General features: G+C 33.6%; 1 pseudogene; it reads right to left on the bottom strand.

Annotated features, from left to right (window-relative positions):
* Positions 1-1,468: 1,468 nt before the first annotated feature.
* LOC104245818 (7-deoxyloganetic acid glucosyltransferase-like) lies at positions 1,469-6,130 on the bottom strand (annotated as a pseudogene).
* Positions 6,131-10,888: the final 4,758 nt, after the last annotated feature.

Below are 10,888 nucleotides of genomic sequence, written 5' to 3'. Positions count from 1 at the left end.
TTAAAAGTAGCATACACTTTATAAATTCACCTATATGAGAGTGGAGTGGGGCTTCTCCTATGAGATTTTGGCCTAGTCTCTAGAGCTCTCATGAATAACCAGGCACGGGCATGGCCTATTGGATGCAAAACTGCGTTGAACATCAAAATTGCAAGGGTCAAAATATGATTGATAAAATCTCTGACTTACTATAAGAATTATTGGTTAATAGAAATATTATATTTCACCAGTGATTTTGTGGGTCAAATTATATCGGTCTAAGTTTGGTTCATAGTCCAAAAGATACCAAACCTATTACATTTAGACCATAAAATCCAATAAGTTTATTCTTTTGGTTTTAGAAAGAGAATAAAATAATCTTTTGAAATGTGGGGGATATTGTTGTAATAAATTATTTTAAATGATTATTTTAAATAAAAAGATAAACAATTTAGTATCTTCTTTATGAAGACTTATGGCCAAGTGGCATGGCCTTCAACAAGTAGCAAAGTTTTTTAATAAATGTCAAGACTTTCAACAAGTGTTAAGATTTTGGACAAGTGGCCAAATTTTTTCACGCAAAAATGCCTTTAAATAGGCTCAAACACTTGAAGAAAGATCATCACACAAGAAGTCTTCACTCTTTCCTCCTTCCAACATTTCCTACTTTTTTCTCCTTCTTTTATACTATCTAGTTGTCATTTCCCTTCTTCTATTCTGACTTTCTGGGTTTGTGATTTAATATTTTGCTGATTCATATATCCTCTTAAATAGAGGTAGATTTGTTTAATCCTGGGGAGACATTTCACAATGTTGAAATAGTTTCTTAGGACAATGCTCAACGGTCAACACGACTCCAGCCAATTTGTGTATTTATTTATAATATTATTACAATATTATTGTTATTGTCTTCCAGTAACATTTTACTACATTTTTGTGACAAACCTATGCGGTAAAATTGTGATGGACTTAAGTTCTTTAAGGACATAAATTACATTATTATAATCGGTCTTTTCTTATTTGCAAAATGTATTTTCGTGAACAAAACTCTCTCAAATATGTGGAATGTTACAAAATTACATCTAGTCGAAAAAAGAAAATAATCAAAAGTTGTTTTATTGTCAAAAGAAGGCATAATCTACGTTCCAATATACCGTCTGTTTAATTAATTTTAGATGAACATGTACTCTTGCGGAAATAAAGATAATAATGTTGATGAATTGTCAATGTAAATGCACACAGATGATATGCGTAGACGTACAATGATAATAGAAGGCACATATTGGGATTGGACATACGATTAGGCTAAAGCGTAGAATAAAAATTCTCAACCACAAATAATGTTTGAAGAGGGAGATTATATAACGTCTTGGAAAAAGAGAAAGTAACAAAGAAGTCTCTCCTCCGTGGAAAAAGCAATAGTTTCCAAAAAAAATACAAACAACCGCAGGTAGAAGAAGAATAAAATAACGGCAAATTTTAGGACCCCATGTCAAACTGATAACTACTATATTCGGCAGCAGAAATAAAAAAGAATACACCAGCTTAGCCCAAATTAATATATTTCACCTCTAGTAGCATGTCACGTTCTTATGTTTTCATTTTCTTTAGTTCTAGCCAACTCCTTGATGTCATCAACGAGACTGTCGAGGTTATTGTACGACGAAGCTCCTTCTCCAACACTTAGTTTTGCCAACTTTGATAATTCCTCAATTGATTTCTTCAACTCGTCTCTTTTTATTTCCATCAGATCCTTTATCATTCTCTCTATAGTTGATCTATCACATATGTCCTTCATGTCCAACCCAATTTGCCATAATTCATTTACTAATCTACTATTGACTCTCTGATCCACATATTTTGGCCAGCATATCATGGGCTTTCCCTCACAGATACTTTCCAATGTTGAATTCCACCCGCTATGTGTTAAAAATCCAGCAATGGCTGGGTGGGCCAGTACCATCTTTTGCGGAGCCCAACTCACTATGTAGCCATTTCCCTTGCAACCCTCTGCAAGTTCCTTCATAAATTGGACGTCTGATTTGCCTCCCTTCAAAATGTTGGGCCTCATGACCCACAAAAATTTAACTTTACTATTCAATAGGCCATGTTGAAATTCCAAAATTTCCTCCTTTGATACAACTACAACACTTCCAAAACTCACACAGTACTGATCCCATGGGCTGCGCATCAAGCCATTTAATAGAACTATGATCTTCTTCCCACAAACTATTTGAGAAGGGCAAAGATGGAGTGTTTTTTGAAGCAAGTTTAGCCTTTAAGTGCAAGTGTACTGGCCCAATTGCATATGTTTTAGGAGAGTAAGAGTGAATACAAGAAAGAAAAGGCCTGTCTAAATCTTCAAATGTATTCAATATGAGAGCATAGGATTGTTGGATCCGCTCAACTTGCTTCAAAGCGGCTAGGAAATCTGGATCAGTCTTACAATCCATGAGACAAAAGTGTGGAAGATCTCGTCGGCGAAGAAGACCTTCCATGGCAGGTATATGTGTTACCGATGCATCCAAGTCATTGTCTAGAAAGAAAATATAAAGTTAGCTCTGCATTCCAAATTTGGATGATTTGTTTAATAATATTCCCTTCACTGGGGAATCTTACAAATTATGAAAGAAAGAAAAATGCCTTTTCAAGTTAAATGACCTTTCTTTTAATGGCTGTTCCGGCAGAGAAAGAGGGCGGGTTCCAAATCTATCTATATTATATTAAAAGGAGGGTAATATGCATTGTGGTTAAGCCAAGTGACAAGCTAAAATGAAGCTACTTGACAATTTTAAGAGAACATTAATAATTAAAAATTATAAATGAAAACATAACTAATGGAAGTAGTTGAATTTATCTTATACATAATCTAAATAGATCTTAGACAAATCCAATCAATATATCTATAATTTATGTTTATATATGTATTGGTATCTACATCTATATTTATATTTTATATCTATATATTGATCCACTCATAGATTTTCTTATATATTAATTAGAAATATGGAGGTGAAAAATTAACTAAAAAGCTATAATAGAAACAAAATAATAAATATAAAAAAGCGTAAATTGAGATAACATATGACTATTTATACTTTGAAGTGAGTTAAAATATAAAATAAAGTGGCGTCTTAAGAATAAGACACATAGCAAAGTAAGACAAAGTAATAAGAATTTAAGAAAGATATAGGATAAAGTTAAAAGGATAAGAAGAAAATATAATGTGTTAATTTTGTATCACCCTAAAGTTATGGGATATTGTAAATCCTATTTAAAACTACTTTGTCGCTTTAATTTTAGCCATTTAAAATGGTTATTTGCAAGAAATATATATTTGAAAGGGTAACATCGAAAGAGTTTTTTTTAAGCCTGCGTGCTCTTTTCTAATTTGACATTGAGTTTTTGTAATATTGTTAACTTCTCGAAAAATCAAAAAATTTATAAATCGAATTCCAAGAGAATATGCACGCGCGCACACACATTAATCTATAATGTATTTTTTAGAAGTAGTGGTTTACAAGAAAAAAAATCACATTAATCTATAATGTATTGTAATGAAAGTAGTGGACAAGGATACAAATAATTTTAAGTTATGGGTAATGCAATACGTACAAGAAATTAAAAAAAGAAGAGAAAGTATATTAGTATATATATATATATATATATATATATATATATATATATATATATATATATATATATATAATTTCAATGTAGAAATATTTGGAAGGATAAGACTTATTTGATTTTTTCGAAGAGAATGTATTTTAAATAATAGCAAATAAAATTTGATTGTGGTTAAGTCAAGTGACAACCTACTATAAAACCACTTGGCAATTTAGGATAATATTAATACTAATACTTAATTTAATTTTTTTTTGAATCTGAATGAAAAGACGGTGAATATTTTTGTAAAGATATTGTCTGCCTATCTTAATTAATAAAATTTTAAAAATAAATAAATTGAAAGATATAAACAACACATCTATCTTAATTAATTATAAAGATAAGAATATAGGTATTATAAAAAATATGATAAATTTAAATATTAATATGAACAATAGAATAAAAGAATAAAAGTAAATAAAAAATTTACTACAAGAAAAAAAAATATTTTTATTTATAATGTATTATAATGGAAGTAACAGACAAGAATATGATAATTTTAAGTTATGAGTAATGCAATATGGACAATAAATTATGGGTAATTTTAAGAGACTTGAGAAATTTTTACTTTTTATTAACATTTATTTAATGATTATATATAACTTTTACCTGAAAGATTAATATATTAAAGTTATTTGCACATAAATTAAATAACTCAAATTACATTACTAGTGGAAACTAATTGCCAATAAGCAGATAAGTCTAGAGTGTTGCTAGTCACTTTCTTCTATCACCCTTTATTAGTGGTAGTCTTTTCCATAATTTGTCTCAACTCTCAAGTGTTGATGCTCCACACAAGCTTACTGAACTCAAAATCACAACAAAATTGCAGTTTCTTAAAATTCAAATATATTTTGATGTCCCTTTATATTCATAAAAATCGTTTGTCATTCATTTTCATACGCATTTCTATTTCAATCTATTTTGGCTCTTTTATATGGGCAGCGAGACCTTTTTTGAAACAAAACCTTTATATATAATTTTTAAATCTATGTAAAGTTTATTTCTTTTATTATTTATTTAATCTTTCAAAGCCCAGGCTCAGCAGGACGAGTAGGACAATAGTAGAGTGAAGGTACGACCTCGATTTGCTTACCCTTACGAGCTTGGAGATGCGCACGTCAAAAGACACTAGTTACGGGCTTTGGTTGTCATAAATACATTCACATATGGGTGTCACAGAGTGAATCTCGAAAATTGACTCGTAGATCTTGGTAATAAGATATATGCAGCCTAGCTCGAGGGAAAGGCCCGTGGATCATGGTGATGAGCCATGTGGAACTTAGCTCGAGAGAAAGATTATTGGGTGTGCGAATAAAGTTCCACATTTAAAAGTTGAAAAGATTGAGAGCCTACGTATAAAATGAAATGATCGCTTAATGGTGTGAGATTTTTTGGAGAAAATTGTACGGACTTGACAAAGGGACAATATTATATGTAGACTAGTTTAGCCCAACAGTATTTCATTAAATGAGTTTTCCGACAGTTATTTGCATTAGGTCCTCAATATATTTTCTTAGTCTCTACTTTTATGTTTTTATACATTAGTCAGTTTAGAAAGGACTTTTTTTTTACCTAAATGAATTAAAGATTAATAAGAACATCTCGCATAGAATAATACTTTAATCTAGCCAAATGCAAGACACTCCCACCTTTCGTGATTTGTATCCATTTTAATCAATTTATGGAATATATAAATAGTAGTGCTATTTACTAACGTATTTTATATTTCTCCTTCAGAAATGTAATACACTGTTCAATTTAGTTAATGAGATTCAAACTATGACTAACATAATGAATGTATTTTTTTCACCATTTTGATGTGAGAAAAGTTGCAACTTATAATATTTTTCTTGTAGTTTGAATACTCTAAATTTTGATTAAAAATAAAAATTAATCAAATCAAAGCTAACTTCGAATTTTAACTGATTGACTCAATCCAACAAATAGGGAGAGATATGAATACATGTTTCTAACAAAATAAAAGTAATTCAGATTATTACTCCCTTCGTTTCATATTAAATGAGTTATTTTGACTCGGCACGGAGTTTAAGAAAAAAGAAGAAGATTTTTGAAACTTGTGGTCTTAAAAGCTTAAGGTGTAAAAAGTTTGTGAGGCCATGACATTTGTGTGGCTATAAAAGCTTCTCGTTAAGAGTAAATGGGTAAAATAAAGAGTTTAAAGTTGAATTATTTCCAAATTTAGAAACCGTATCATTTGTTTTTGAACATGCTTAAAAGGAAAATACTTCATCTAATATGGAACTGAGAGAGCACTAATTATCAAATAAATAATGACGCATAGGCTTCTCTCCCAACATTGGGACGCCATTACTAGTAACAGTGTTGTAATCTTATTTAATTTGAATTTACGAAACAAAGGCAAAGAAAGAAAAATGTGTGAGGGAGACAAAGACAAGAGTACCTTTGAAGGGAAGCTCGCCAGATTCGATGAGTTTTGGCAGATACATGTAAACCCAAACGCAGGAGGGGCTAAGGGTGTCAAAGGGAATAACTGGAACTCCCATTTCATTTCCAATATCAACCACATAATAAGACAGGGCATCTGGTATAACACATGTTACCAGTTCTTTGGCTCCACCAGACAAGTGTTCATTTCACCATGTAAGTGCTTCCTCCATGATATCTTAATGCTTGTTCCACCATGGAGGGGGCAGATTTCTCTCACATGACTGCTATAAATAGAGCAGAAGTTGTAGAGAAAGAAGAACACACCGGAAAAAAACACTCGAAACACTCAGTATACAATTGATATACACTCTGTATATAATTGATATACACTCTGTATATACTCAAACTACACTCTGTATACACTGGAAAAACGAATTGCAATCTGATATCCTCTTCGGTAAGAATTCAACATCGGCTATACATTGCATTCCTTCCTCTCAGAATTTTCATTCGACTTCTGAGTTCTCCTCCCTTGTTCTGCATTTTTTTAAAACTACAAACAAAGCAACTGTAAGTGTGATTTGCTGCCGAACTTTGCGTTCGCTGAAATACTGGGGTTTGAAGTACCGCTACACCAGTGTGTAATTCGTTCTATCCTGGGAGGAAATAATCCATAACCTTGGGTACTAGGAGGGGATTAAATTCCTTAAGGAAACACTGTGAATTCAGTGGGCTCGAATTAATTTTTGTTTCAGTTATATCATTTATATTTACGTATGTTACTGCTGTAGGTAGCTGATAAAGAGGATAATATATATCTAAGAGTGGAAAAGTTAAAACTTGATCTTCCATCATTCCATATTTATACCAGATAAGAAGTACTATACAGGAAACAACAACAACAAGCTTAAGGAATTTAATAATTTTAATTTCTGTATTTGTGTTACTTTTATTATTCTGGAAACTTAAAACCTTTGTGGTTTTGTGTACTCCCATTTGGAGAGTAAAGCCTTCGTGGCGTTTTGTTGGAGATTAAAATCTACGTGATTTTTCACTCCAGTTTTAAACGTTTATTAAACGTTTGTTTGTGTCATTTTTACAGTAAAAATGGAGAATGACGGAAATCAAGCTGTTCCGATGATGACTGCCAATGCATCGACAAGTCGAACTCCGGCGTTGGCACCGACAGAGAAACCAGGAAAATTTTTCGGGATGGATTTCAAGCGCTGGCAGCAAAAGATGTTCTTCTACTTGACTACGTTATGTCTACAGAAGTTCATCAAGGAAGATGTTCCTGATTTTCCAGATGAAACTCCAGAGAATGATAGCTTTCTCGTGATTGAGGCGTGGAAGCATTCTGACTTCTTGTGCGGGAATTATATTCTTAGCAGACTGGAGGATAATCTGTATAATGTATACAGTGGCGTGGAGACGTCAAAAGAATTGTGGAATGCGCTTGAAAAGAAATACAAAACTGAAGATGCCGGGATAAAAAAATTCGTCGCTGCAAAATTTTTGGACTACAAAATGGTAGATAGCAAGTCTATTATTACCCAAGTCCAGGAGTTACAAGTGATTATTCATGATCTACTTGCTGAAGGTATATTTCAAATGAATGCTAATGTTGAACGTAAAATATTTAGTAATTTTACTAACGGAATTTTCATTGAAGGTCTTGTCATCAATGAGGCATTCCAAGTAGCAGCAATAATTGAGAAGTTGCCTCCATTGTGGAAGGACTTTAAAAATTATTTGAAACACAAACGAAAGGAGATGTCCCTTGAAGATCTCATTGTTCGATTGAGAATCGAAGAGGACAATAAAGCTGCTGAAAGGAGAGGCCGTGGAAATTCAACAATAATGGGAGCAAATATTGTTGAAGATAACAAAAAGAGAAAGAAGGCTTCTGGTCCGAAATACAACCCAAGCAAGAAGCGGTTCAGTGGAAACTGCTACAACTGTGGAAAAACCGGACACAAATCTACAGAGTGTCGTGCTCGGAAGAAAGACAAGCAAAGGGGTCAAGCAAACATGGTAGAAAAGCATGATGATGTTGATGACTTGTGTGCCATGCTTTCTGAATGCAACCTGGTAGGAAACCCAAAGGAGTGGTGGATTGATTCTGGAGCCACTCGTCATGTTTGTGCTGTGAGGGAAGCATTTTCTACATATGCTTCTGCTGGACCTGAAGAGACGCTCTCTATGGGAAATGCTGCTACAGCAAACATTGAAGGATACGGTAATATATTTCTCAAGATGACTTCTGGCAAGGTCATGACTTTGAACAACGTCCTTCATGTTCCCGAGATTAGGAAGAACTTAGTCTCTACTGGACTTCTTGTAAAGCACGGTTTCAAGTGCGTTTTTGTATCTGACAAGGTAGTGATTAGTAAGAATGAAATGTTTGTAGGAAAAGGTTACCTTACTGAGGGCCTTTTCAAGCTGAATGTAATAGTTGTTGAAACTAATAATAAAACTTCAGCTTCTTCTTACTTACTTGAGTCAAATGATTTATGGCATGTACGTTTGGGTCATGTCAATTATAAAACCTTGCGAAAAATGATTAACCTGGAAGTATTGCCTAAGTTTGAATGCGAAAAATCAAAATGTCAAATATGTGTGGAATCTAAGTATGTTAAACATCCTTATAAGTCGGTTGAAAGGAATTCAAATCCTTTAGACTTAATTCACACAGATATTTGTGACATGAAGTCAATACCATCTCGCGGTGGAAAGAAGTATTTCATAACTTTTATTGACGATAGTACTCGATATTGCTATGTTTACTTACTTAATAGTAAAGATGAAGCAATAGACGCATTCAAGCAATACAAAAATGAAGTTGAAACGCAACTTAACAAGAAAATCAAAATGATAAGAAGTGATAGGGGTGGTGAATATGAATCTCCTTTTGAACAAATATGTTTAGAATATGGAATTATTCATCAAACAACAGCCCCTTACACGCCCCAATCCAATGGGATTGCGGAAAGAAAGAATCGTTCATTAAAGGAGATGATGAACGCATTGTTGATAAGTTCTGGTTTGCCACAGAACTTGTGGGGGGAAGCCGTTCTTACGGCCAGCCGAATACTAAATCGAGTACCCCATAGCAAAACACAATCCATTCCATATGAAAAATGGAAAGGAAGGAAGCCCAACTTGAATTATTTTAAAGTGTGAGGGTGTTTGGCAAAAGTGCAAGTTCCTAAACCCAAAAGGGTAAAAATAGGACCGAAAACAGTTGATTGTGTTTTCATAGGATATGCGACTAATAGTAAAGCATATCGATTTCTGGTTCATAAATCAGAAAATCCCGACATTCATAATAATACGGTTATAGAATCAGATAATGCTGAGTTCTTTGAAAATATATATCCGTATAAAAAGGAATGCGAGTCGATTGGTGAAGGATCTAAAAGACCTCGGGAAGAAACAAAAGAAAGTACATTTAATCAGGGGGATCCAAGACGTAGTAAACGTCAAAGAACGTCTACTTCGTTTGGACCAGATTTTGTGACTTTCTTATTGGAAAATGAGCCTCGAACATTTAAAGAAGCTATGTCTTCTTCGGAATCATTGTTCTGGAAAGAGGCAGTCAATAGTGAAATAGAATCCATATTGAACAACCATACATGGGAATTGGTTGATCTTCCTCCTGGAAATAAACCTTTGGGTTCTAAATGGATTTTTAAGAGAAAAATGAAAGATGATGGCACTATTGATAAATTTAAGGCAAGACTTGTTGTCAAAGGGTATAGACAACGAGAAGGTCTTGACTACTTTGATACATACTCCCCAGTTACAAGGATTACGTCCATACGGATGTTAGTAGCATTAGCTGCAGTGTATGGTCTTGAAATTCATCAAATGGATGTTAAAACGGCCTTCTTAAATGGAGAGTTGGAGGAAGGAAATTTACATGGAACAACCTGAAGGGTTTGTGGTTCCAGGTAAAGAAAATAAGGTATGTAGACTTGTTAAGTCCCTTTACGGACTAAAACAAGCACCCAAACAATGTCATGCGAAATTTGACCAAACAATGTTGTCAAATGGTTTTAAGATAAATGAATGTGATAAATGTGTGTACATTAAAAATGTTCCAAATCACATAGTCATTGTTTGCCTATATGTGGATGATATGCTGATAATGAGTAATAACATTGCCAACATAAATGCTACTAAGCGTATGCTAACTAGCAAGTTTGATATGAAGGACTTGGGAATTGCGGATTTAATTCTGGGGATTAAGATCCAAAAGACTCCTCAAGGTCTGGCATTGTCACAATCTCATTATATTAAGACAGTACTTGAAAAATTCAAGCACTTGGGCTTTAAAGTTGCAAAGACTCCAATTGACGTAAATCTTGCACTAGCAAAGAATAAAGGCCAAAGCATATCACAATTGGATTATGCTCGTGTGTTGGGATGCTTAATGTACATCATGAATTGTACACGACCAGATATAGCTTGTGCTATAAGTAAACTAAGTCGATACACGAGCAATCCAGGTCAATCTCATTGGATGGCAATGAAACGAGTTTTGGGATACTTAGAACATACCCAAAACTTTGATTTGCACTACAGTAAATATCCTGCGGTGATTGAAGGATATTGTGATGCAAATTGGATCACCGGTTCAACTGATTCGAAGTCCACAAGTGGATATGTATTCACTATTGGTGGAGGAGCGGTATCTTGGAAGTCGTCCAAACAAACATGTATTGCCCGCTCTACAATGGAGGCTGAGTTCATAGCCTTAGATAAAGCCGGTGAAGAAGCTGAATGGCTCCGGAATTTCTTGGAAGATATTCCATTTTGGCCCAAA

Source organism: Nicotiana sylvestris, chromosome 3 (assembly GCF_000393655.2).
Source record: "Nicotiana sylvestris chromosome 3, ASM39365v2, whole genome shotgun sequence".
NCBI lineage: Eukaryota > Viridiplantae > Streptophyta > Magnoliopsida > Solanales > Solanaceae > Nicotiana > Nicotiana sylvestris.
The sequence above is the reverse complement of the archived record's forward strand: the minus strand, read 5'-3'. Positions and strand labels throughout refer to the sequence as shown.